This window comes from Salvelinus namaycush, unplaced genomic scaffold (genome assembly GCF_016432855.1).
Source record: "Salvelinus namaycush isolate Seneca unplaced genomic scaffold, SaNama_1.0 Scaffold2113, whole genome shotgun sequence".
Taxonomy (NCBI): Eukaryota; Metazoa; Chordata; class Actinopteri; order Salmoniformes; family Salmonidae; genus Salvelinus; species Salvelinus namaycush.
The window spans coordinates 18,004-44,388 of record NW_024058913.1 but is presented as its reverse complement, the minus strand read 5'-3'; the positions used below and the strand labels follow the sequence as shown (position 1 = coordinate 44,388).

General features: G+C 41.5%; 13 non-coding genes and 15 pseudogenes across 13 annotated transcripts; all 28 read left to right on the top strand.

The window, feature by feature from the left end:
- LOC120038239 lies at positions 1–96 on the top strand (annotated as a pseudogene; the record flags this gene model as incomplete).
- A 691-nt stretch (positions 97–787) lies between these two features.
- Positions 788–934, top strand: LOC120038261 (annotated as a pseudogene).
- Positions 935–1,620: 686 nt separating this feature from the next.
- Positions 1,621–1,739, top strand: LOC120038236. The gene has a single exon (XR_005475002.1). It is a non-coding gene; the product is annotated as a 5S ribosomal RNA (ribosomal RNA).
- A 691-nt stretch (positions 1,740–2,430) lies between these two features.
- Positions 2,431–2,577, top strand: LOC120038260 (annotated as a pseudogene).
- A 687-nt stretch (positions 2,578–3,264) lies between these two features.
- Positions 3,265–3,383, top strand: LOC120038234. The gene has a single exon (XR_005475000.1). It is a non-coding gene; the product is annotated as a 5S ribosomal RNA (ribosomal RNA).
- Positions 3,384–4,074: 691 nt separating this feature from the next.
- On the top strand, positions 4,075–4,221 carry LOC120038259 (annotated as a pseudogene).
- Positions 4,222–4,907: 686 nt separating this feature from the next.
- Positions 4,908–5,026, top strand: LOC120038233. The gene has a single exon (XR_005474999.1). It is a non-coding gene; the product is annotated as a 5S ribosomal RNA (ribosomal RNA).
- A 691-nt stretch (positions 5,027–5,717) lies between these two features.
- LOC120038257 lies at positions 5,718–5,864 on the top strand (annotated as a pseudogene).
- Positions 5,865–6,547: 683 nt separating this feature from the next.
- On the top strand, positions 6,548–6,666 carry LOC120038232. The gene has a single exon (XR_005474998.1). It is a non-coding gene; the product is annotated as a 5S ribosomal RNA (ribosomal RNA).
- Positions 6,667–7,357: 691 nt separating this feature from the next.
- Positions 7,358–7,504, top strand: LOC120038256 (annotated as a pseudogene).
- A 685-nt stretch (positions 7,505–8,189) lies between these two features.
- On the top strand, positions 8,190–8,308 carry LOC120038231. Its single transcript, XR_005474997.1, has one exon. It is a non-coding gene; the product is annotated as a 5S ribosomal RNA (ribosomal RNA).
- A 691-nt stretch (positions 8,309–8,999) lies between these two features.
- On the top strand, positions 9,000–9,146 carry LOC120038254 (annotated as a pseudogene).
- Positions 9,147–9,830: 684 nt separating this feature from the next.
- LOC120038230 lies at positions 9,831–9,949 on the top strand. Its single transcript, XR_005474996.1, has one exon. It is a non-coding gene; the product is annotated as a 5S ribosomal RNA (ribosomal RNA).
- A 691-nt stretch (positions 9,950–10,640) lies between these two features.
- LOC120038253 lies at positions 10,641–10,787 on the top strand (annotated as a pseudogene).
- Positions 10,788–11,474: 687 nt separating this feature from the next.
- On the top strand, positions 11,475–11,593 carry LOC120038229. Its single transcript, XR_005474995.1, has one exon. It is a non-coding gene; the product is annotated as a 5S ribosomal RNA (ribosomal RNA).
- A 692-nt stretch (positions 11,594–12,285) lies between these two features.
- On the top strand, positions 12,286–12,432 carry LOC120038252 (annotated as a pseudogene).
- A 675-nt stretch (positions 12,433–13,107) lies between these two features.
- On the top strand, positions 13,108–13,226 carry LOC120038228. The gene has a single exon (XR_005474994.1). It is a non-coding gene; the product is annotated as a 5S ribosomal RNA (ribosomal RNA).
- A 691-nt stretch (positions 13,227–13,917) lies between these two features.
- LOC120038251 lies at positions 13,918–14,064 on the top strand (annotated as a pseudogene).
- Positions 14,065–14,749: 685 nt separating this feature from the next.
- On the top strand, positions 14,750–14,868 carry LOC120038227. The gene has a single exon (XR_005474993.1). It is a non-coding gene; the product is annotated as a 5S ribosomal RNA (ribosomal RNA).
- A 695-nt stretch (positions 14,869–15,563) lies between these two features.
- Positions 15,564–15,711, top strand: LOC120038245 (annotated as a pseudogene).
- Positions 15,712–16,397: 686 nt separating this feature from the next.
- On the top strand, positions 16,398–16,516 carry LOC120038226. Its single transcript, XR_005474992.1, has one exon. It is a non-coding gene; the product is annotated as a 5S ribosomal RNA (ribosomal RNA).
- A 691-nt stretch (positions 16,517–17,207) lies between these two features.
- On the top strand, positions 17,208–17,362 carry LOC120038240 (annotated as a pseudogene).
- A 680-nt stretch (positions 17,363–18,042) lies between these two features.
- On the top strand, positions 18,043–18,162 carry LOC120038237. Its single transcript, XR_005475003.1, has one exon. It is a non-coding gene; the product is annotated as a 5S ribosomal RNA (ribosomal RNA).
- Positions 18,163–18,855: 693 nt separating this feature from the next.
- Positions 18,856–19,005, top strand: LOC120038242 (annotated as a pseudogene).
- Positions 19,006–19,679: 674 nt separating this feature from the next.
- LOC120038235 lies at positions 19,680–19,798 on the top strand. Its single transcript, XR_005475001.1, has one exon. It is a non-coding gene; the product is annotated as a 5S ribosomal RNA (ribosomal RNA).
- A 691-nt stretch (positions 19,799–20,489) lies between these two features.
- On the top strand, positions 20,490–20,639 carry LOC120038243 (annotated as a pseudogene).
- Positions 20,640–21,324: 685 nt separating this feature from the next.
- LOC120038224 lies at positions 21,325–21,443 on the top strand. Its single transcript, XR_005474990.1, has one exon. It is a non-coding gene; the product is annotated as a 5S ribosomal RNA (ribosomal RNA).
- A 699-nt stretch (positions 21,444–22,142) lies between these two features.
- Positions 22,143–22,292, top strand: LOC120038246 (annotated as a pseudogene).
- Positions 22,293–26,385: the final 4,093 nt, after the last annotated feature.

The following is a 26,385-nucleotide window of genomic DNA, read 5'->3' as shown; positions in this document are numbered from 1 at the left end:
TATGCCCGATCTCGTCTGATCTCGGAAGCTAAGCAGGGTCGGGCCTGGTTAGTACTTGGATGGGAGACCGCCTGGGAATACCAGGTGCTGTAAGCCTTTTGTCCACTAGGGGGTGTGGCATTATTTCATCAGCAACACTGCCTTGTAGTAAGCATTTGATGCTGAATTGACTAAATGCAGCTTCTATGGGCTAGTCTCCCCTGCCCTTTTAATACGATCAAAGTTCCTTGTGTTGTCAGGGAGCAACTGCCTTTTATGCATAAGACAAATAAGAATATTGTTACTGAATGCAGCTTGTGTGTGCTCTGTGCTCCCTCGCCCTGTTCAAATGATCAAAGGAAATAATGCTGGTGAGGAGTGGAACTGGACTGGTGTCTGATGGCCCTGTGTTTTCCATGTTGGAATTACAACCCTTCTTTTATGGAGTAAATCAAAAGCACAAGAGAATCTGAGATGTTATCGATAATAAATCAATTGGTTTCATGCATTTGTCTGTGTGTGTGTGTGTGTCTGAATGTGATTGTATTTCGTCATATCGCAAACATTTGTGATATCAGATGGGTTAAGATATTAAAAAGTAATTGGTGATTTTTTCGACAGTGTTGCATGATGGGAATCTAGTGGTTCACTGATATAATCTAGTAAACAAAATAAACTACTTTTTCACTACTCTGTGTGCAAGTGCATTCCTAAACGGCATTTAACGCAGGTCGATGTGATATGATATTATCAGAACACAAAGTGGTTACCGTTAGCGGAAAATGTTGGCACTGGAGACACTTTTCCTCCACTAAGCAGAAGAGATACCGTGATCAAGAAGGTGGTTCACCCGGTGTGGGGCTCAGCCATTGCACTCTGGCTGTGCTGACCCCTTGCGAATTTTCCAAATGTGGGAATCCGATTGCAAAATTTATGGTAGTGCTCGTTTGAGCTTTACCCTGATGTCTTTGTTAATGATAAACTGTTGCTTGGCGGCAGGCTTAAGGATGACTTGAGTCAACTGACTGTGCTTATGGAGATCTTTGAAGTCAGTTGTGAAGGAGACTTTGTGGACCAATCGAAAGGTGGAAACATTTGTTTGTAGCAAAATATTGTTGGCATTTTGTCGAAACATTATGTTGCGAAATGCAGCATTGTATTTATGCCACGCTGGTACTTCAATCAGGAGATAGTTGAGAAGCCACTCTAACCCCCCCCCCCGGTCATGATGTGTCATACGCGCCCCATGCGCTTCCAATATGAAATTGTCCATACATGCGTTCCTCCTTAGCACAGAACAATGCAATAGGTTTTCAACATCCAGAGCTTTTGTGTATTTATTGTGGCTAGTAGGATAGCTGCATGGGAAACTGTTGCTGATGATGTATTTGTCAGAAGTCATTGTATTTGTCCGTTTTTTCCCACAAGGCTGAAATATGTGCCCTCGCTTAGAAATGTTTGCAAGGTTTGTTTGTATTTCATCCAACTCTCTGTGCTAAAAAGTGATGGCTACAGTATATGTAATTTCTTCCACTTTTTGAGTGAGCCAAAGTTCAAGCTGCTTATCTAATTGGTGAGAATGCAATGTCTGTTTATCAGACTCACTTTGACTTTATATGGTGTGCCAAGAGATGTACCTTCGCTTACGGCCATACCAGCCTGAATATGCCCGATCTCGTCTGATCTCGGAAGCTAAGCAGGGTCGGGCCTGGTTAGTACTTGGATGGGAGACCGCCTGGGAATACCAGGTGCTGTAAGCCTTTTGTCCACTAGGGGGTGTGGCATTATTTCATCAGCAACACTGCCTTGTAGTAAGCATTTGATGCTGAATTGACTAAATGCAGCTTCTATGGGCTAGTCTCCCCTGCCCTTTTAATACGATCAAAGTTCCTTGTGTTGTCAGGGAGCAACTGCCTTTTATGCATAAGACAAATAAGAATATTGTTACTGAATGCAGCTTGTGTGTGCTCTGTGCTCCCTCGCCCTGTTCAAATGATCAAAGGAAATAATGCTGGTGAGGAGTGGAACTGGACTGGTGTCTGATGGCCCTGTGTTTTCCATGTTGGAATTACAACCCTTCTTTTATGGAGTAAATCAAAAGCACAAGAGAATCTGAGATGTTATCGATAATAAATCAATTGGTTTCATGCATTTGTCTGTGTGTGTGTGTGTGTCTGAATGTGATTGTATTTCGTCATATCGCAAACATTTGTGATATCAGATGGGTTAAGATATTAAAAAGTAATTGGTGATTTTTTCGACAGTGTTGCATGATGGGAATCTAGTGGTTCACTGATATAATCTAGTAAACAAAATAAACTACTTTTTCACTACTCTGTGTGCAAGTGCATTCCTAAACGGCATTTAACGCAGGTCGATGTGATATGATATTATCAGAACACAAAGTGGTTACCGTTAGCGGAAAATGTTGGCACTGGAGACACTTTTCCTCCACTAAGCAGAAGAGATACCGTGATCAAGAAGGTGGTTCACCCGGTGTGGGGCTCAGCCATTGCACTCTGGCTGTGCTGACCCCTTGCGAATTTTCCAAATGTGGGAATCCGATTGCAAAATTTATGGTAGTGCTCGTTTGAGCTTTACCCTGATGTCTTTGTTAATGATAAACTGTTGCTTGGCGGCAGGCTTAAGGATGACTTGAGTCAACTGACTGTGCTTATGGAGATCTTTGAAGTCAGTTGTGAAGGAGACTTTGTGGACCAATCGAAAGGTGGAAACATTTGTTTGTAGCAAAATATTGTTGGCATTTTGTCGAAACATTATGTTGCGAAATGCAGCATTGTATTTATGCCACGCTGGTACTTCAATCAGGAGATAGTTGAGAAGCCACTCTAACCCCCCCCCCCGGTCATGATGTGTCATACGCGCCCCATGCGCTTCCAATATGAAATTGTCCATACATGCGTTCCTCCTTAGCACAGAACAATGCAATAGGTTTTCAACATCCAGAGCTTTTGTGTATTTATTGTGGCTAGTAGGATAGCTGCATGGGAAACTGTTGCTGATGATGTATTTGTCAGAAGTCATTGTATTTGTCCGTTTTTTCCCACAAGGCTGAAATATGTGCCCTCGCTTAGAAATGTTTGCAAGGTTTGTTTGTATTTCATCCAACTATCTGTGCTAAAAAGTGATGGCTACAGTATATGTAATTTCTTCCACTTTTTGAGTGAGCCAAAGTTCAAGCTGCTTATCTAATTGGTGAGAATGCAATGTCTGTTTATCAGACTCACTTTGACTTTATATGGTGTAGCCAAGAGATGTACCTTCGCTTACGGCCATACCAGCCTGAATATGCCCGATCTCGTCTGATCTCGGAAGCTAAGCAGGGTCGGGCCTGGTTAGTACTTGGATGGGAGACCGCCTGGGAATACCAGGTGCTGTAAGCCTTTTGTCCACTAGGGGGTGTGGCATTATTTCATCAGCAACACTGCCTTGTAGTAAGCATTTGATGCTGAATTGACTAAATGCAGCTTCTATGGGCTAGTCTCCCCTGCCCTTTTAATACGATCAAAGTTCCTTGTGTTGTCAGGGAGCAACTGCCTTTTATGCATAAGACAAATAAGAATATTGTTACTGAATGCAGCTTGTGTGTGCTCTGTGCTCCCTCGCCCTGTTCAAATGATCAAAGGAAATAATGCTGGTGAGGAGTGGAACTGGACTGGTGTCTGATGGCCCTGTGTTTTCCATGTTGGAATTACAACCCTTCTTTTATGGAGTAAATCAAAAGCACAAGAGAATCTGAGATGTTATCGATAATAAATCAATTGGTTTCATGCATTTGTCTGTGTGTGTGTGTGTGTCTGAATGTGATTGTATTTCGTCATATCGCAAACATTTGTGATATCAGATGGGTTAAGATATTAAAAAGTAATTGGTGATTTTTTCGACAGTGTTGCATGATGGGAATCTAGTGGTTCACTGATATAATCTAGTAAACAAAATAAACTACTTTTTCACTACTCTGTGTGCAAGTGCATTCCTAAACGGCATTTAACGCAGGTCGATGTGATATGATATTATCAGAACACAAAGTGGTTACCGTTAGCGGAAAATGTTGGCACTGGAGACACTTTTCCTCCACTAAGCAGAAGAGATACCGTGATCAAGAAGGTGGTTCACCCGGTGTGGGGCTCAGCCATTGCACTCTGGCTGTGCTGACCCCTTGCGAATTTTCCAAATGTGGGAATCCGATTGCAAAATTTATGGTAGTGCTCGTTTGAGCTTTACCCTGATGTCTTTGTTAATGATAAACTGTTGCTTGGCGGCAGGCTTAAGGATGACTTGAGTCAACTGACTGTGCTTATGGAGATCTTTGAAGTCAGTTGTGAAGGAGACTTTGTGGACCAATCGAAAGGTGGAAACATTTGTTTGTAGCAAAATATTGTTGGCATTTTGTCGAAACATTATGTTGCGAAATGCAGCATTGTATTTATGCCACGCTGGTACTTCAATCAGGAGATAGTTGAGAAGCCACTCTAACCCCCCCCCCCGGTCATGATGTGTCATACGCGCCCCATGCGCTTCCAATATGAAATTGTCCATACATGCGTTCCTCCTTAGCACAGAACAATGCAATAGGTTTTCAACATCCAGAGCTTTTGTGTATTTATTGTGGCTAGTAGGATAGCTGCATGGGAAACTGTTGCTGATGATGTATTTGTCAGAAGTCATTGTATTTGTCCGTTTTTTCCCACAAGGCTGAAATATGTGCCCTCGCTTAGAAATGTTTGCAAGGTTTGTTTGTATTTCATCCAACTATCTGTGCTAAAAAGTGATGGCTACAGTATATGTAATTTCTTCCACTTTTTGAGTGAGCCAAAGTTCAAGCTGCTTATCTAATTGGTGAGAATGCAATGTCTGTTTATCAGACTCACTTTGACTTTATATGGTGTGCCAAGAGATGTACCTTCGCTTACGGCCATACCAGCCTGAATATGCCCGATCTCGTCTGATCTCGGAAGCTAAGCAGGGTCGGGCCTGGTTAGTACTTGGATGGGAGACCGCCTGGGAATACCAGGTGCTGTAAGCCTTTTGTCCACTAGGGGGTGTGGCATTATTTCATCAGCAACACTGCCTTGTAGTAAGCATTTGATGCTGAATTGACTAAATGCAGCTTCTATGGGCTAGTCTCCCCTGCCCTTTTAATACGATCAAAGTTCCTTGTGTTGTCAGGGAGCAACTGCCTTTTATGCATAAGACAAATAAGAATATTGTTACTGAATGCAGCTTGTGTGTGCTCTGTGCTCCCTCGCCCTGTTCAAATGATCAAAGGAAATAATGCTGGTGAGGAGTGGAACTGGACTGGTGTCTGATGGCCCTGTGTTTTCCATGTTGGAATTACAACCCTTCTTTTATGGAGTAAATCAAAAGCACAAGAGAATCTGAGATGTTATCGATAATAAATCAATTGGTTTCATGCATTTGTCTGTGTGTGTGTGTGTGTCTGAATGTGATTGTATTTCGTCATATCGCAAACATTTGTGATATCAGATGGGTTAAGATATTAAAAAGTAATTGGTGATTTTTTCGACAGTGTTGCATGATGGGAATCTAGTGGTTCACTGATATAATCTAGTAAACAAAATAAACTACTTTTTCACTACTCTGTGTGCAAGTGCATTCCTAAACGGCATTTAACGCAGGTCGATGTGATATGATATTATCAGAACACAAAGTGGTTACCGTTAGCGGAAAATGTTGGCACTGGAGACACTTTTCCTCCACTAAGCAGAAGAGATACCGTGATCAAGAAGGTGGTTCACCCGGTGTGGGGCTCAGCCATTGCACTCTGGCTGTGCTGACCCCTTGCGAATTTTCCAAATGTGGGAATCCGATTGCAAAATTTATGGTAGTGCTCGTTTGAGCTTTACCCTGATGTCTTTGTTAATGATAAACTGTTGCTTGGCGGCAGGCTTAAGGATGACTTGAGTCAACTGACTGTGCTTATGGAGATCTTTGAAGTCAGTTGTGAAGGAGACTTTGTGGACCAATCGAAAGGTGGAAACATTTGTTTGTAGCAAAATATTGTTGGCATTTTGTCGAAACATTATGTTGCGAAATGCAGCATTGTATTTATGCCACGCTGGTACTTCAATCAGGAGATAGTTGAGAAGCCACTCTAACCCCCCCCCCCGGTCATGATGTGTCATACGCGCCCATGCTTCCAATATGAAATTGTCCATACATGCGTTCCTCCTTAGCACAGAACAATGCAATAGGTTTTCAACATCCAGAGCTTTTGTGTATTTATTGTGGCTAGTAGGATAGCTGCATGGGAAACTGTTGCTGATGATGTATTTGTCAGAAGTCATTGTATTTGTCCGTTTTTTCCCACAAGGCTGAAATATGTGCCCTCGCTTAGAAATGTTTGCAAGGTTTGTTTGTATTTCATCCAACTATCTGTGCTAAAAAGTGATGGCTACAGTATATGTAATTTCTTCCACTTTTTGAGTGAGCCAAAGTTCAAGCTGCTTATCTAATTGGTGAGAATGCAATGTCTGTTTATCAGACTCACTTTGACTTTATATGGTGTACCAAGAGATGTACCTTCGCTTACGGCCATACCAGCCTGAATATGCCCGATCTCGTCTGATCTCGGAAGCTAAGCAGGGTCGGGCCTGGTTAGTACTTGGATGGGAGACCGCCTGGGAATACCAGGTGCTGTAAGCCTTTTGTCCACTAGGGGGTGTGGCATTATTTCATCAGCAACACTGCCTTGTAGTAAGCATTTGATGCTGAATTGACTAAATGCAGCTTCTATGGGCTAGTCTCCCCTGCCCTTTTAATACGATCAAAGTTCCTTGTGTTGTCAGGGAGCAACTGCCTTTTATGCATAAGACAAATAAGAATATTGTTACTGAATGCAGCTTGTGTGTGCTCTGTGCTCCCTCGCCCTGTTCAAATGATCAAAGGAAATAATGCTGGTGAGGAGTGGAACTGGACTGGTGTCTGATGGCCCTGTGTTTTCCATGTTGGAATTACAACCCTTCTTTTATGGAGTAAATCAAAAGCACAAGAGAATCTGAGATGTTATCGATAATAAATCAATTGGTTTCATGCATTTGTCTGTGTGTGTGTGTGTGTCTGAATGTGATTGTATTTCGTCATATCGCAAACATTTGTGATATCAGATGGGTTAAGATATTAAAAAGTAATTGGTGATTTTTTCGACAGTGTTGCATGATGGGAATCTAGTGGTTCACTGATATAATCTAGTAAACAAAATAAACTACTTTTTCACTACTCTGTGTGCAAGTGCATTCCTAAACGGCATTTAACGCAGGTCGATGTGATATGATATTATCAGAACACAAAGTGGTTACCGTTAGCGGAAAATGTTGGCACTGGAGACACTTTTCCTCCACTAAGCAGAAGAGATACCGTGATCAAGAAGGTGGTTCACCCGGTGTGGGGCTCAGCCATTGCACTCTGGCTGTGCTGACCCCTTGCGAATTTTCCAAATGTGGGAATCCGATTGCAAAATTTATGGTAGTGCTCGTTTGAGCTTTACCCTGATGTCTTTGTTAATGATAAACTGTTGCTTGGCGGCAGGCTTAAGGATGACTTGAGTCAACTGACTGTGCTTATGGAGATCTTTGAAGTCAGTTGTGAAGGAGACTTTGTGGACCAATCGAAAGGTGGAAACATTTGTTTGTAGCAAAATATTGTTGGCATTTTGTCGAAACATTATGTTGCGAAATGCAGCATTGTATTTATGCCACGCTGGTACTTCAATCAGGAGATAGTTGAGAAGCCACTCTAACCCCCCCCCCGGTCATGATGTGTCATACGCGCCCCATGCGCTTCCAATATGAAATTGTCCATACATGCGTTCCTCCTTAGCACAGAACAATGCAATAGGTTTTCAACATCCAGAGCTTTTGTGTATTTATTGTGGCTAGTAGGATAGCTGCATGGGAAACTGTTGCTGATGATGTATTTGTCAGAAGTCATTGTATTTGTCCGTTTTTTCCCACAAGGCTGAAATATGTGCCCTCGCTTAGAAATGTTTGCAAGGTTTGTTTGTATTTCATCCAACTATCTGTGCTAAAAAGTGATGGCTACAGTATATGTAATTTCTTCCACTTTTTGAGTGAGCCAAAGTTCAAGCTGCTTATCTAATTGGTGAGAATGCAATGTCTGTTTATCAGACTCACTTTGACTTTATATGGTGTACCAAGAGATGTACCTTCGCTTACGGCCATACCAGCCTGAATATGCCCGATCTCGTCTGATCTCGGAAGCTAAGCAGGGTCGGGCCTGGTTAGTACTTGGATGGGAGACCGCCTGGGAATACCAGGTGCTGTAAGCCTTTTGTCCACTAGGGGGTGTGGCATTATTTCATCAGCAACACTGCCTTGTAGTAAGCATTTGATGCTGAATTGACTAAATGCAGCTTCTATGGGCTAGTCTCCCCTGCCCTTTTAATACGATCAAAGTTCCTTGTGTTGTCAGGGAGCAACTGCCTTTTATGCATAAGACAAATAAGAATATTGTTACTGAATGCAGCTTGTGTGTGCTCTGTGCTCCCTCGCCCTGTTCAAATGATCAAAGGAAATAATGCTGGTGAGGAGTGGAACTGGACTGGTGTCTGATGGCCCTGTGTTTTCCATGTTGGAATTACAACCCTTCTTTTATGGAGTAAATCAAAAGCACAAGAGAATCTGAGATGTTATCGATAATAAATCAATTGGTTTCATGCATTTGTCTGTGTGTGTGTGTGTGTCTGAATGTGATTGTATTTCGTCATATCGCAAACATTTGTGATATCAGATGGGTTAAGATATTAAAAAGTAATTGGTGATTTTTTCGACAGTGTTGCATGATGGGAATCTAGTGGTTCACTGATATAATCTAGTAAACAAAATAAACTACTTTTTCACTACTCTGTGTGCAAGTGCATTCCTAAACGGCATTTAACGCAGGTCGATGTGATATGATATTATCAGAACACAAAGTGGTTACCGTTAGCGGAAAATGTTGGCACTGGAGACACTTTTCCTCCACTAAGCAGAAGAGATACCGTGATCAAGAAGGTGGTTCACCCGGTGTGGGGCTCAGCCATTGCACTCTGGCTGTGCTGACCCCTTGCGAATTTTCCAAATGTGGGAATCCGATTGCAAAATTTATGGTAGTGCTCGTTTGAGCTTTACCCTGATGTCTTTGTTAATGATAAACTGTTGCTTGGCGGCAGGCTTAAGGATGACTTGAGTCAACTGACTGTGCTTATGGAGATCTTTGAAGTCAGTTGTGAAGGAGACTTTGTGGACCAATCGAAAGGTGGAAACATTTGTTTGTAGCAAAATATTGTTGGCATTTTGTCGAAACATTATGTTGCGAAATGCAGCATTGTATTTATGCCACGCTGGTACTTCAATCAGGAGATAGTTGAGAAGCCACTCTAACCCCCCCCCCGGTCATGATGTGTCATACGCGCCCATGCGCTTCCAATATGAAATTGTCCATACATGCGTTCCTCCTTAGCACAGAACAATGCAATAGGTTTTCAACATCCAGAGCTTTTGTGTATTTATTGTGGCTAGTAGGATAGCTGCATGGGAAACTGTTGCTGATGATGTATTTGTCAGAAGTCATTGTATTTGTCCGTTTTTTCCCACAAGGCTGAAATATGTGCCCTCGCTTAGAAATGTTTGCAAGGTTTGTTTGTATTTCATCCAACTATCTGTGCTAAAAAGTGATGGCTACAGTATATGTAATTTCTTCCACTTTTTGAGTGAGCCAAAGTTCAAGCTGCTTATCTAATTGGTGAGAATGCAATGTCTGTTTATCAGACTCACTTTGACTTTATATGGTGTACCAAGAGATGTACCTTCGCTTACGGCCATACCAGCCTGAATATGCCCGATCTCGTCTGATCTCGGAAGCTAAGCAGGGTCGGGCCTGGTTAGTACTTGGATGGGAGACCGCCTGGGAATACCAGGTGCTGTAAGCCTTTTGTCCACTAGGGGGTGTGGCATTATTTCATCAGCAACACTGCCTTGTAGTAAGCATTTGATGCTGAATTGACTAAATGCAGCTTCTATGGGCTAGTCTCCCCTGCCCTTTTAATACGATCAAAGTTCCTTGTGTTGTCAGGGAGCAACTGCCTTTTATGCATAAGACAAATAAGAATATTGTTACTGAATGCAGCTTGTGTGTGCTCTGTGCTCCCTCGCCCTGTTCAAATGATCAAAGGAAATAATGCTGGTGAGGAGTGGAACTGGACTGGTGTCTGATGGCCCTGTGTTTTCCATGTTGGAATTACAACCCTTCTTTTATGGAGTAAATCAAAAGCACAAGAGAATCTGAGATGTTATCGATAATAAATCAATTGGTTTCATGCATTTGTCTGTGTGTGTGTGTGTGTCTGAATGTGATTGTATTTCGTCATATCGCAAACATTTGTGATATCAGATGGGTTAAGATATTAAAAAGTAATTGGTGATTTTTTCGACAGTGTTGCATGATGGGAATCTAGTGGTTCACTGATATAATCTAGTAAACAAAATAAACTACTTTTTCACTACTCTGTGTGCAAGTGCATTCCTAAACGGCATTTAACGCAGGTCGATGTGATATGATATTATCAGAACACAAAGTGGTTACCGTTAGCGGAAAATGTTGGCACTGGAGACACTTTTCCTCCACTAAGCAGAAGAGATACCGTGATCAAGAAGGTGGTTCACCCGGTGTGGGGCTCAGCCATTGCACTCTGGCTGTGCTGACCCCTTGCGAATTTTCCAAATGTGGGAATCCGATTGCAAAATTTATGGTAGTGCTCGTTTGAGCTTTACCCTGATGTCTTTGTTAATGATAAACTGTTGCTTGGCGGCAGGCTTAAGGATGACTTGAGTCAACTGACTGTGCTTATGGAGATCTTTGAAGTCAGTTGTGAAGGAGACTTTGTGGACCAATCGAAAGGTGGAAACATTTGTTTGTAGCAAAATATTGTTGGCATTTTGTCGAAACATTATGTTGCGAAATGCAGCATTGTATTTATGCCACGCTGGTACTTCAATCAGGAGATAGTTGAGAAGCCACTCTAACCCCCCCCCCCGGTCATGATGTGTCATACGCGCCCCATGCGCTTCCAATATGAAATTGTCCATACATGCGTTCCTCCTTAGCACAGAACAATGCAATAGGTTTTCAACATCCAGAGCTTTTGTGTATTTATTGTGGCTAGTAGGATAGCTGCATGGGAAACTGTTGCTGATGATGTATTTGTCAGAAGTCATTGTATTTGTCCGTTTTTTCCCACAAGGCTGAAATATGTGCCCTCGCTTAGAAATGTTTAGCAAGGTTTGTTTGTATTTCATCCAACTATCTGTGCTAAAAAGTGATGGCTACAGTATATGTAATTTCTTCCACTTTTTGAGTGAGCCAAAGTTCAAGCTGCTTATCTAATTGGTGAGAATGCAATGTCTGTTTATCAGACTCACTTTGACTTTATATGGTGTACCAAGAGATGTACCTTCGCTTACGGCCATACCAGCCTGAATATGCCCGATCTCGTCTGATCTCGGAAGCTAAGCAGGGTCGGGCCTGGTTAGTACTTGGATGGGAGACCGCCTGGGAATACCAGGTGCTGTAAGCCTTTTGTCCACTAGGGGGTGTGGCATTATTTCATCAGCAACACTGCCTTGTAGTAAGCATTTGATGCTGAATTGACTAAATGCAGCTTCTATGGGCTAGTCTCCCCTGCCCTTTTAATACGATCAAAGTTCCTTGTGTTGTCAGGGAGCAACTGCCTTTTATGCATAAGACAAATAAGAATATTGTTACTGAATGCAGCTTGTGTGTGCTCTGTGCTCCCTCGCCCTGTTCAAATGATCAAAGGAAATAATGCTGGTGAGGAGTGGAACTGGACTGGTGTCTGATGGCCCTGTGTTTTCCATGTTGGAATTACAACCCTTCTTTTATGGAGTAAATCAAAAGCACAAGAGAATCTGAGATGTTATCGATAATAAATCAATTGGTTTCATGCATTTGTCTGTGTGTGTGTGTGTGTCTGAATGTGATTGTATTTCGTCATATCGCAAACATTTGTGATATCAGATAGGGTTAAGATATTAAAAAGTAATTGGTGATTTTTTCGACAGTGTTGCATGATGGGAATCTAGTGGTTCACTGATATAATCTAGTAAACAAAATAAACTACTTTTTCACTACTCTGTGTGCAAGTGCATTCCTAAACGGCATTTAACGCAGGTCGATGTGATATGATATTATCAGAACACAAAGTGGTTACCGTTAGCGGAAAATGTTGGCACTGGAGACACTTTTCCTCCACTAAGCAGAAGAGATACCGTGATCAAGAAGGTGGTTCACCCGGTGTGGGGCTCAGCCATTGCACTCTGGCTGTGCTGACCCCTTGCGAATTTTCCAAATGTGGGAATCCGATTGCAAAATTTATGGTAGTGCTCGTTTGAGCTTTACCCTGATGTCTTTGTTAATGATAAACTGTTGCTTGGCGGCAGGCTTAAGGATGACTTGAGTCAACTGACTGTGCTTATGGAGATCTTTGAAGTCAGTTGTGAAGGAGACTTTGTGGACCAATCGAAAGGTGGAAACATTTGTTTGTAGCAAAATATTGTTGGCATTTTGTCGAAACATTATGTTGCGAAATGCAGCATTGTATTTATGCCACGCTGGTACTTCAATCAGGAGATAGTTGAGAAGCCACTCTAACCCCCCCCCCCGGTCATGATGTGTCATGCGCTTCCAATATGAAATTGTCCATACATGCGTTCCTCCTTAGCACAGAACAATGCAATAGGTTTTCAACATCCAGAGCTTTTGTGTATTTATTGTGGCTAGTAGGATAGCTGCATGGGAAACTGTTGCTGATGATGTATTTGTCAGAAGTCATTGTATTTGTCCGTTTTTTCCCACAAGGCTGAAATATGTGCCCTCGCTTAGAAATGTTAGCAAGGTTTGTTTGTATTTCATCCAACTATCTGTGCTAAAAAGTGATGGCTACAGTATATGTAATTTCTTCCACTTTTTGAGTGAGCCAAAGTTCAAGCTGCTTATCTAATTGGTGAGAATGCAATGTCTGTTTATCAGACTCACTTTGACTTTATATGGTGTACCAAGAGATGTACCTTCGCTTACGGCCATACCAGCCTGAATATGCCCGATCTCGTCTGATCTCGGAAGCTAAGCAGGGTCGGGCCTGGTTAGTACTTGGATGGGAGACCGCCTGGGAATACCAGGTGCTGTAAGCCTTTTGTCCACTAGGGGGTGTGGCATTATTTCATCAGCAACACTGCCTTGTAGTAAGCATTTGATGCTGAATTGACTAAATGCAGCTTCTATGGGCTAGTCTCCCCTGCCCTTTTAATACGATCAAAGTTCCTTGTGTTGTCAGGGAGCAACTGCCTTTTATGCATAAGACAAATAAGAATATTGTTACTGAATGCAGCTTGTGTGTGCTCTGTGCTCCCTCGCCCTGTTCAAATGATCAAAGGAAATAATGCTGGTGAGGAGTGGAACTGGACTGGTGTCTGATGGCCCTGTGTTTTCCATGTTGGAATTACAACCCTTCTTTTATGGAGTAAATCAAAAGCACAAGAGAATCTGAGATGTTATCGATAATAAATCAATTGGTTTCATGCATTTGTCTGTGTGTGTGTGTGTGTCTGAATGTGATTGTATTTCGTCATATCGCAAACATTTGTGATATCAGATAGGTTAAGATATTAAAAAGTAATTGGTGATTTTTTCGACAGTGTTGCATGATGGGAATCTAGTGGTTCACTGATATAATCTAGTAAACAAAATAAACTACTTTTTCACTACTCTGTGTGCAAGTGCATTCCTAAACGGCATTTAACGCAGGTCGATGTGATATGATATTATCAGAACACAAAGTGGTTACCGTTAGCGGAAAATGTTGGCACTGGAGACACTTTTCCTCCACTAAGCAGAAGAGATACCGTGATCAAGAAGGTGGTTCACCCGGTGTGGGGCTCAGCCATTGCACTCTGGCTGTGCTGACCCCTTGCGAATTTTCCAAATGTGGGAATCCGATTGCAAAATTTATGGTAGTGCTCGTTTGAGCTTTACCCTGATGTCTTTGTTAATGATAAACTGTTGCTTGGCGGCAGGCTTAAGGATGACTTGAGTCAACTGACTGTGCTTATGGAGATCTTTGAAGTCAGTTGTGAAGGAGACTTTGTGGACCAATCGAAAGGTGGAAACATTTGTTTGTAGCAAAATATTGTTGGCATTTTGTCGAAACATTATGTTGCGAAATGCAGCATTGTATTTATGCCACGCTGGTACTTCAATCAGGAGATAGTTGAGAAGCCACTCTAACCCCCCCCCCGGTCATGATGTGTCATACGCGCCCATGCGCTTCCAATATGAAATTGTCCATACATGCGTTCCTCCTTAGCACAGAACAATGCAATAGGTTTTCAACATCCAGAGCTTTTGTGTATTTATTGTGGCTAGTAGGATAGCTGCATGGGAAACTGTTGCTGATGATGTATTTGTCAGAAGTCATTGTATTTGTCCGTTTTTTCCCACAAGGCTGAAATATGTGCCCTCGCTTAGAAATGTTTAGCAAGGTTTGTTTGTATTTCATCCAACTATCTGTGCTAAAAAGTGATGGCTACAGTATATGTAATTTCTTCCACTTTTTGAGTGAGCCAAAGTTCAAGCTGCTTATCTAATTGGTGAGAATGCAATGTCTGTTTATCAGACTCACTTTGACTTTATATGGTGTACCAAGAGATGTACCTTCGCTTACGGCCATACCAGCCTGAATATGCCCGATCTCGTCTGATCTCGGAAGCTAAGCAGGGTCGGGCCTGGTTAGTACTTGGATGGGAGACCGCCTGGGAATACCAGGTGCTGTAAGCCTTTTGTCCACTAGGGGGTGTGGCATTATTTCATCAGCAACACTGCCTTGTAGTAAGCATTTGATGCTGAATTGACTAAATGCAGCTTCTATGGGCTAGTCTCCCCTGCCCTTTTAATACGATCAAAGTTCCTTGTGTTGTCAGGGAGCAACTGCCTTTTATGCATAAGACAAATAAGAATATTGTTACTGAATGCAGCTTGTGTGTGCTCTGTGCTCCCTCGCCCTGTTCAAATGATCAAAGGAAATAATGCTGGTGAGGAGTGGAACTGGACTGGTGTCTGATGGCCCTGTGTTTTCCATGTTGGAATTACAACCCTTCTTTTATGGAGTAAATCAAAAGCACAAGAGAATCTGAGATGTTATCGATAATAAATCAATTGGTTTCATGCATTTGTCTGTGTGTGTGTGTGTGTGTCTGAATGTGATTGTATTTCGTCATATCGCAAACATTTGTGATATCAGATAGGGTTAAGATATTAAAAAGTAATTGGTGATTTTTTCGACAGTGTTGCATGATGGGAATCTAGTGGTTCACTGATATAATCTAGTAAACAAAATAAACTACTTTTTCACTACTCTGTGTGCAAGTGCATTCCTAAACGGCATTTAACGCAGGTCGATGTGATATGATATTATCAGAACACAAAGTGGTTACCGTTAGCGGAAAATGTTGGCACTGGAGAGGACTTTTCCTCCACTAAGCAGAAGAGATACTGTGATCAAGAAGGTGGTTCACCCGGTGTGGGGCTCAGCCATTGCACTCTGGCTGTGCTGACCCCTTGCGAATTTTCCAAATGTGGGAATCTCGATTGCAAAATTTATGGTAGTGCTCGTTTGAGCTTTACCCTGATGTCTTTGTTAATGATAAACTGTTGCTTGGCGGCAGGCTTAAGGATGACTTGAGTCAACTGACTGTGCTTATGGAGATCTTTGAAGTCAGTTGTGAAGGAGACTTTGTGGACCAATCGAAAGGTGGAAACATTTGTTTGTAGCAAAATATTGTTGGCATTTTGTCGAAACATTATGTTGCGAAATGCAGCATTGTATTTATGCCACGCTGGTACTTCAATCAGGAGATAGTTGAGAAGCCACTCTAACCCCCCCCCCGGTCATGATGTGTCATACGCGCCCCATGCGCTTCCAATATGAAATTGTCCATACATGCGTTCCTCCTTAGCACAGAACAATGCAATAGGTTTTCAACATCCAGAGCTTTTGTGTATTTATTGTGGCTAGTAGGATAGCTGCATGGGAAACTGTTGCTGATGATGTATTTGTCAGAAGTCATTGTATTTGTCCGTTTTTTCCCACAAGGCTGAAATATGTGCCCTCGCTTAGAAATGTTTAGCAAGGTTTGTTTGTATTTCATCCAACTATCTGTGCTAAAAAGTGATGGCTACAGTATATGTAATTTCTTCCACTTTTTGAGTGAGCCAAAGTTCAAGCTGCTTATCTAATTGGTGAGAATGCAATGTCTGTTTATCAGACTCACTTTGACTTTATATGGTGTACCAAGAGATGTACCTTCGCTTACGGCCATACCAGCCTGAATATGCCCGATCTCGTCTGATCTCGGAAGCTAAGCAGGGTCGGGCCTGGTTAGTACTTGGATGGGAGACCGCCTGGGAATACCAGGTGCTGTAAGCCTTTTGTCCACTAGGGGGTGTGGCATTATTTCATCAGCAACACTGCCTTGTAGTAAGCATTTGATGCTGAATTGACTAAATGCAGCTTCTATGGGCTAGTCTCCCCTGCCCTTTTAATACGATCAAAGTTCCTTGTGTTGTCAGGGAGCAACTGCCTTTTATGCATAAGACAAATAAGAATATTGTTACTGAATGCAGCTTGTGTGTGCTCTGTGCTCCCTCGCCCTGTTCAAATGATCAAAGGAAATAATGCTGGTGAGGAGTGGAACTGGACTGGTGTCTGATGGCCCTGTGTTTTCCATGTTGGAATTACAACCCTTCTTTTATGGAGTAAATCAAAAGCACAAGAGAATCTGAGATGTTATCGATAATAAATCAATTGGTTTCATGCATTTGTCTGTGTGTGTGTGTGTGTCTGAATGTGATTGTATTTCGTCATATCGCAAACATTTGTGATATCAGATAGGTTAAGATATTAAAAAGTAATTGGTGATTTTTTCGACAGTGTTGCATGATGGGAATCTAGTGGTTCACTGATATAATCTAGTAAACAAAATAAACTACTTTTTCACTACTCTGTGTGCAAGTGCATTCCTAAACGGCATTTAACGCAGGTCGATGTGATATGATATTATCAGAACACAAAGTGGTTACCGTTAGCGGAAAATGTTGGCACTGGAGAGACTTTTCCTCCACTAAGCAGAAGAGATACCGTGATCAAGAAGGTGGTTCACCCGGTGTGGGGCTCAGCCATTGCACTCTGGCTGTGCTGACCCCTTGCGAATTTTCCAAATGTGGGAATCTCGATTGCAAAATTTATGGTAGTGGCTCGTTTGCGCTTTACCCTGATGTCTTTGTTAATGATAAACCTGTTGCTTGGCGGCAGGCTTAAGGATGACTTGAGTCAACTGACTGTGCTTATGGAGATCTTTGAAGTCAGTTGTGAAGGAGACTTTGTGGACCAATCGAAAGGTGGAAACATTTGTTTGTAGCAAAATATTGTTGGCATTTTGTCGAAACATTATGTTGCGAAATGCAGCATTGTATTTATGCCACGCTGGTACTTCAATCAGGAGATAGTTGAGAAGCCACTCTAACCCCCCCCCCGGTCATGATGTGTCATACGCGCCCCATGCGCTTCCAATATGAAATTGTCCATACATGCGTTCCTCCTTAGCACAGAACAATGCAATAGGTTTTCAACATCCAGAGCTTTTGTGTATTTATTGTGGCTAGTAGGATAGCTGCATGGGAAACTGTTGCTGATGATGTATTTGTCAGAAGTCATTGTATTTGTCCGTTTTTTCCCACAAGGCTGAAATATGTGCCCTCGCTTAGAAATGTTTGCAAGGTTTGTTTGTATTTCATCCAACTATCTGTGCTAAAAAGTGATGGCTACAGTATATGTAATTTCTTCCACTTTTTGAGTGAGCCAAAGTTCAAGCTGCTTATCTAATTGGTGAGAATGCAATGTCTGTTTATCAGACTCACTTTGACTTTATATGGTGTACCAAGAGATGTACCTTCGCTTACGGCCATACCAGCCTGAATACTGCCCGATCTCGTCTGATCTCGGAAGCTAAGCAGGGTCGGGCCTGGTTAGTACTTGGATGGGAGACCGCCTGGGAATACCAGGTGCTGTAAGCCTTTTGTCCACTAGGGGGTGTGGCATTATTTCATCAGCAACACTGCCTTGTAGTAAGCATTTGATGCTGAATTGACTAAATGCAGCTTCTATGGGCTAGTCTCCCCTGCCCTTTTAATACGATCAAAGTTCCTTGTGTTGTCAGGGAGCAACTGCCTTTTATGCATAAGACAAATAAGAATATTGTTACTGAATGCAGCTTGTGTGTGCTCTGTGCTCCCTCGCCCTGTTCAAATGATCAAAGGAAATAATGCTGGTGAGGAGTGGAACTGGACTGGTGTCTGATGGCCCTGTGTTTTCCATGTTGGAATTACAACCCTTCTTTTATGGAGTAAATCAAAAGCACAAGAGAATCTGAGATGTTATCGATAATAAATCAATTGGTTTCATGCATTTGTCTGTGTGTGTGTGTGTGTCTGAATGTGATTGTATTTCGTCATATCGCAAACATTTGTGATATCAGATAGGGTTAAGATATTAAAAAGTAATTGGTGATTTTTTCGACAGTGTTGCATGATGGGAATCTAGTGGTTCACTGATATAATCTAGTAAACAAAATAAACTACTTTTTCACTACTCTGTGTGCAAGTGCATTCCTAAACGGCATTTAACGCAGGTCGATGTGATATGATATTATCAGAACACAAAGTGGTTACCGTTAGCGGAAAATGTTGGCACTGGAGAGACTTTTCCCTCCACTAAGCAGAAGAGATACCGTGATCAAGAAGGTGGTTCACCCGGTGTGGGGCTCAGCCATTGCACTCTGGCTGTGCTGACCCCTTGCGAATTTTCCAAATGTGGGAATCTCGATTGCAAAATTTATGGTAGTGCTCGTTTGCGCTTTACCCTGATGTCTTTGTTAATGATAAACCTGTTGCTTGGCGGCAGGCTTAAGGATGACTTGAGTCAACTGACTGTGCTTATGGAGATCTTTGAAGTCAGTTGTGAAGGAGACTTTGTGGACCAATCGAAAGGTGGAAACATTTGTTTGTAGCAAAATATTGTTGGCATTTTGTCGAAACATTATGTTGCGAAATGCAGCATTGTATTTATGCCACGCTGGTACTTCAATCAGGAGATAGTTGAGAAGCCACTCTAACCCCCCCCCCCGGTCATGATGTGTCATGCGCTTCCAATATGAAATTGTCCATACATGCGTTCCTCCTTAGCACAGAACAATGCAATAGGTTTTCAACATCCAGAGCTTTTGTGTATTTATTGTGGCTAGTAGGATAGCTGCATGGGAAACTGTTGCTGATGATGTATTTGTCAGAAGTCATTGTATTTGTCCGTTTTTTCCCACAAGGCTGAAATATGTGCCCTCGCTTTGAAATGTTAGCAAGGTTTGTTTGTATTTCATCCAACTATCTGTGCTAAAAAGTGATGGCTACAGTATATGTAATTTCTTCCACTTTTTGAGTGAGCCAAAGTTCAAGCTGCTTATCTAATTGGTGAGAATGCAATGTCTGTTTATCAGACTCACTTTGACTTTATATGGTGTACCAAGAGATGTACCTTCGCTTACGGCCATACCAGCCTGAATACGCCCGATCTCGTCTGATCTCGGAAGCTAAGCAGGGTCGGGCCTGGTTAGTACTTGGATGGGAGACCGCCTGGGAATACCAGGTGCTGTAAGCCTTTTGTCCACTAGGGGGTGTGGCATTATTTCATCAGCAACACTGCCTTGTAGTAAGCATTTGATGCTGAATTGACTAAATGCAGCTTCTATGGGCTAGTCTCCCCTGCCCTTTTAATACGATCAAAGTTCCTTGTGTTGTCAGGGAGCAACTGCCTTTTATTCATAAGACAAATAAGAATATTGTTACTGAATGCAGCTTGTGTGTGCTCTGTGCTCCCTCGCCCTGTTCAAATGATCAAAGGAAATAATGCTGGTGAGGAGTGGAACTGGACTGGTGTCTGATGGCCCTGTGTTTTCCATGTTGGAATTACAACCCTTCTTTTATGGAGTAAATCAAAAGCACAAGAGAATCTGAGATGTTATCGATAATAAATCAATTGGTTTCATGCATTTGTCTGTGTGTGTGTGTGTGTCTGAATGTGATTGTATTTCGTCATATCGCAAACATTTGTGATATCAGATAGGTTAAGATATTAAAAAGTAATTGGTGATTTTTTCGACAGTGTTGCATGATGGGAATCTAGTGGTTCACTGATATAATCTAGTAAACAAAATAAACTACTTTTTCACTACTCTGTGTGCAAGTGCATTCCTAAACGGCATTTAACGCAGGTCGATGTGATATGATATTATCAGAACACAAAGTGGTTACCGTTAGCGGAAAATGTTGGCACTGGAGAGACTTGCCCTCCACTAAGCAGAAGAGATACCGTGATCAAGAAGGTGGTTCACCCGGTGTGGGGCTCAGCCATTGCACTCTGGCTGTGCTGACCCCTTGCGAATTTTCCAAATGTGGGAATCTCGATTGCAAAATTTATGGTAGTGCTTGTTTGCGCTTTACCCTGATGTCTTTGTTAATGATAAACCGTTGCTTGGCGGCAGGCTTAAGGATGACTTGAGTCAACTGACTGTGCTTATGGAGATCTTTGAAGTCAGTTGTGAAGGAGACTTTGTGGACCAATCGAAAGGTGGAAACATTTGTTTGTAGCAAAATATTGTTGGCATTTTGTCGAAACATTATGTTGCGAAATGCAGCATTGTATTTATGCCACGCTGGTACTTCAATCAGGAGATAGTTGAGAAGCCACTCTAACCCCCCCACCCCGGTCATGATGTGTCATACGCGCCCCATGCGCTTCCAATATGAAATTGTCCATACATGCGTTCCTCCTTAGCACAGAACAATGCAATAGGTTTTCAACATCCAGAGCTTTTGTGTATTTATTGTGGCTAGTAGGATAGCTGCATGGGAAACTGTTGCTGATGATGTATTTGTCAGAAGTCATTGTATTTGTCCGTTTTTTCCCACAAGGCTGAAATATGTGCCCTCGCTTAGAAATGTTTGCAAGGTTTGTTTGTATTTCATCCAACTATCTGTGCTAAAAAGTGATGGCTACAGTATATGTAATTTCTTCCACTTTTTGAGTGAGCCAAAGTTCAAGCTGCTTATCTAATTGGTGAGAATGCAATGTCTGTTTATCAGACTCACTTTGACTTTATATGGTGTGCCAAGAGATGTACCTTCGCTTACGGCCATACCAGCCTGAATACGCCCGATCTCGTCTGATCTCGGAAGCTAAGCAGGGTCGGGCCTGGTTAGTACTTGGATGGGAGACCGCCTGGGAATACCAGGTGCTGTAAGCCTTTTGTCCACTAGGGGGTGTGGCATTATTTCATCAGCAACACTGCCTTGTAGTAAGCATTTGATGCTGAATTGACTAAATGCAGCTTCTATGGGCTAGTCTCCCCTGCCCTTTTAATACGATCAAAGTTCCTTGTGTTGTCAGGGAGCAACTGCCTTTTATTCATAAGACAAATAAGAATATTGTTACTGAATGCAGCTTGTGTGTGCTCTGTGCTCCCTCGCCCTGTTCAAATGATCAAAGGAAATAATGCTGGTGAGGAGTGGAACTGGACTGGTGTCTGATGGCCCTGTGTTTTCCATGTTGGAATTACAACCCTTCTTTTATGGAGTAAATCAAAAGCACAAGAGAATCTGAGATGTTATCGATAATAAATCAATTGGTTTCATGCATTTGTCTGTGTGTGTGTGTGTGTGTGTGTGTCTGAATGTGATTGTATTTCGTCATATCGCAAACATTTGTGATATCAGATAGGTTAAGATATTAAAAAGTAATTGGTGATTTTTTCGACAGTGTTGCATGATGGGAATCTAGTGGTTCACTGATATAATCTAGTAAACAAAATAAACTACTTTTTCACTACTCTGTGTGCAAGTGCATTCCTAAACGGCATTTAACGCAGGTCGATGTGATATGATATTATCAGAACACAAAGTGGTTACCGTTAGCGGAAAATGTTGGCACTGGAGAGACTTGCCCTCCACTAAGCAGAAGAGAAAACGTGATCAAGAAGGTGGTTCACCCGGTGTGGGGCTCAGCCATTGCACTCTGGCTGTGCTGACCCCTTGCGAATTTTCCAAATGTGGGAATCTCGATTGCAAAATTTATGGTAGTGCTTGTTTGCGCTTTACCCTGATGTCTTTGTTAATGATAAACTGTTGCTTGGCGGCAGGCTTAAGGATGACTTGAGTCAACTGACTGTGCTTATGGAGATCTTTGAAGTCAGTTGTGAAGGAGACTTTGTGGACCAATCGAAAGGTGGAAACATTTGTTTGTAGCAAAATATTGTTGGCATTTTGTCGAAACATTATGTTGCGAAATGCAGCATTGTATTTATGCCACGCTGGTACTTCAATCAGGAGATAGTTGAGAAGCCACTCTAACCCCCCCCCCGGTCATGATGTGTCATACGCGCCCATGCGCTTCCAATATGAAATTGTCCATACATGCGTTCCTCCTTAGCACAGAACAATGCAATAGGTTTTCAACATCCAGAGCTTTTGTGTATTTATTGTGGCTAGTAGGATAGCTGCATGGGAAACTGTTGCTGATGATGTATTTGTCAGAAGTCATTGTATTTGTCCGTTTTTTCCCACAAGGCTGAAATATGTGCCCTCGCTTAGAAATGTTTGCAAGGTTTGTTTGTATTTCATCCAACTATCTGTGCTAAAAAGTGATGGCTACAGTATATGTAATTTCTTCCACTTTTTGAGTGAGCCAAAGTTCAAGCTGCTTATCTAATTGGTGAGAATGCAATGTCTGTTTATCAGACTCACTTTGACTTTATATGGTGTACCAAGAGATGTACCTTCGCTTACGGCCATACCAGCCTGAATACGCCCCTTTTTGGAAGTTTCAGGAAGTGAGTGAGCAGCAGGTGTTGGATTGTTTGTGAATTGTTTGTAGAGAGAAAATCGTTTTTGGTTTTGCTGGTTTATATACTTTAAGTTTGGAAGTTTGTGTGGGGAGTGTAGCTTATTTTCTTTGTAAATATTTGCGTTTTTATCCCCCAACGGCGTGAGCTGTTTGGGGGATTCTAAGTAAAATAATTGGACGGATACAATGGCTTCGACATCAAGAATAACAACAACAATGAGAATGGACAACGGAGAAAAAAGAGCGTCGAATGAAGAGTTGAGGAGAAGAAAATATGAGAAAGAATTGACGGTGAACGTGGAAGTTATTGGAGAAGAAAAAATAACAACGATGGAATTGCTGAGAGGAATAAAAGAAGTATGTGGAATGATATTGGGATGTAGAATGAAGGACAGAAATAAGTACGAAATAACCATGTCACACGCGAAAGGAAAAGAAAGACTACTAGACGGGCTAAAAATAAAGAGCTGCCAAATAATGGCGAAAGAACTGGGAAATGATGAACTTGTGGTGTCCTTTTTGAACATGCCGGCATATATTACGGATGAGGAAATACATGACAAATTACAAGGATGGAATGTGAACGCAACAACACCAATCAAGAGGAGGATGTGGCCAGGAACGGACATTGTGGACGGGACGAGATTTTGTAAGGTGAAGTTTACGGACAGTGTGCAATCATTACCTTACTCAACCAAATTCAACACTGTAGAAGGATTTGAATATTTCCGAGTGATCCACGATAACCAAGTGAAGGTATGTAGACTATGTATTCAACCGGGACACATACTCAAAGAATGTCCAGAATTTGTATGTCATAAATGTGGTGAACAAGGACATTATGCCAGAGAATGTTCGAACATCGGTGATATGTGTAGAAGGTGTGACAGACCTAAGGACAGATGTAAATGTAAGAAGGAAAAGGATGTCTTATTTCTGCAAACACTGGACCTCATTACTGAAGAAGAGGTTGAGAGGAGTGAGACTATGGAGGGGGAGGAAGAGAGTGATATGGAAAGTGTGTCGCAGGTGATTCCAGAGACAGCTATAGATATGCTTGGAGAGTATGTAATGCCTTCTGGCAGTACTCGAGACGCAGTCTTGGTCTCTGCTGCTGACAAGGTGGAGCAGCAGCACATGATTGGTGAATTGGATACACAGGTAGAGATGGTGCAGGGTGCTTCTCAGGTGCCTGAACCAGCTTTAAACCTGTGTGAAAATGAAACCAAGGAGAGGGCTGGGTCCACTGGAGTTGATGGCACTGTTAAAGAATGTTTTACAAAAGGCTTGGATGTTGCTCCCCTTACAAGTACAAGTCAGGAGTCAGACGAAGAAATAGATATTGAGGATTTTCAGCGGTTTGCTAGAAATAAGAGAGCATTAGTGAAAGCTAAGGAGGTGACGGGATCTGGAAAAAAGAAAAAGTCTATTTTGAAATGACATGTTTGTTTTTGGCTATATTTCTGCATATATTAACAATGATTAGAGTTGCATCACTAAATGGCAACAGTTTAAGAAATATGAACAAATTGGAGCAGGTTTTGGTGTCTGTTGAAACGGACATGTGGTGTTTTCAAGAGACTAATTGGACGGACGCCAAAATGCTGGAAATTAAGAGCAAATGGTCTGAGCTCATTTTTTGTAGTCACGGAAGTGATAAAACATGTGGAGTGGCTATTTTGGTAAAAAATGATGTGGTTAAAAATGTCAAGCAGGTATATGCAGATAATCAGGGAAGAATTATTGTTATTGAGTTTGAAGTGCAAAATGTCATTTTTCGTCTAATTAATGTTTATGCTTCGAATATTGAAGCGGAAAGGAGAGATATGTTTAATAACCTAAGAACACTGTGTTCAGAGAACTGTATACTAGTAGGAGATTTTAACGTGAAGTGTACTAGAATGGATGTCTCGAGATGTGATAGTTTCAGACATGATTCGTCTAGAAATGCTTTACGGGAATTAATGAATAAGGAAAATCTTGTAGATATATGGAGGGCTGAAAATGTAAATAGAAGAGAGTTTTCGAGAAGGCAGGTGGTGTTAAATGAACTAAAACAAAGTAGAATTGATTTATGTTTAGCAAAGGTAGATGTGGTACAGCAGGTTCAGAAGATGACATATAATTTTACAGCATACAGTGATCATGCAGTAATGTCATTTCAGATAGGTTTTGCTGTGGAGATGAGGGGGGGAGGTGTCTGGTGTTTAAATGCCAGTCTGTTAAAGGAAGAAAGTTATATAAAGGAAATTGTTGAATGTATCGAGGATGAAATGTCTAATGTACTGTTAAAAGAGAATGTGTGTTTATGGTGGGAGGAAGTGAAAGTTAAAGTAAAAAACAGGAGTATTAGGTACTCTAAAAATCGTAACCGTTTAGATAAGCAGAAAGAAAAAATGCTTAGAAATAGGATGTTACATGAACTTGAAAAGGCTGATGCTGATCCAGACTATGATGTTGTGAACTATTTGAAAATCCATGCAGAGCTAGGGTTTTATGAAAAAAAGAAATGTTTAGGGGCTATTGTTAGGAGTAAGGCACAGTACGCCTTGGAGGGAGAGAAATGTACTTCCTTTTTTCTGGGGCTTGAAAAACGAAAGAAATTTAAGAGTTATATTGTAGAATTAGAAAATGAAAAAGGTGTAAAGGTAAATGATTTTGTTGACATCTTAGATTCAGTTGAATCCTTTTACAGAAATCTTTATAAAAAGAATGATGTGGACAAAGTGTGTGTTGCAAAAGTGTTGGAGAAAATCAGTGCCAAAGTATCTCAGGCAGATAGAATGATGTGTGATGAAGATATTTCAATTGTGGAAATCAAGAAAGCAATTGAGAACACTCAAGGAAATAAAAGTCCAGGTTTGGATGGTTTAACAAATGAATTCTATAAAGCTTTTGTGGATATTTTGGCACCCATTTTATTGAAGGTTTTTCAGTATATGGAAGAGAATAAGGAAATCCCTGAGTCTATGTCAATTGGTATGTTAACCATCTTGTTTAAAAATAGAGGCAGTAGGTTAAAGTTAGAAAATTATAGGCCTATTAGTCTTCTGAATTCAGATTATAAAATACTGACTAAAGTTTTGGCTAATAGGATGAAAATGGTGATTGGAAGTATTATTACATCAACACAAGCCTACGGAATACCCGGAAGAGATGTTGCCGATGTAATTTGTACAATTAGAGATGTTGTTAATCAAATGAAAAATGAAGGTGGTATAGTTTTAAGTTTAGATTTTAAGAAAGCTTTTGATAAAGTGGAACATAGTTTTCTACTACAGACTTTGGAGAGGTTTGGTTTTGGGCCAAAATTTGTATCTTGGATTAACTTGTTGTATAGTGGAGCA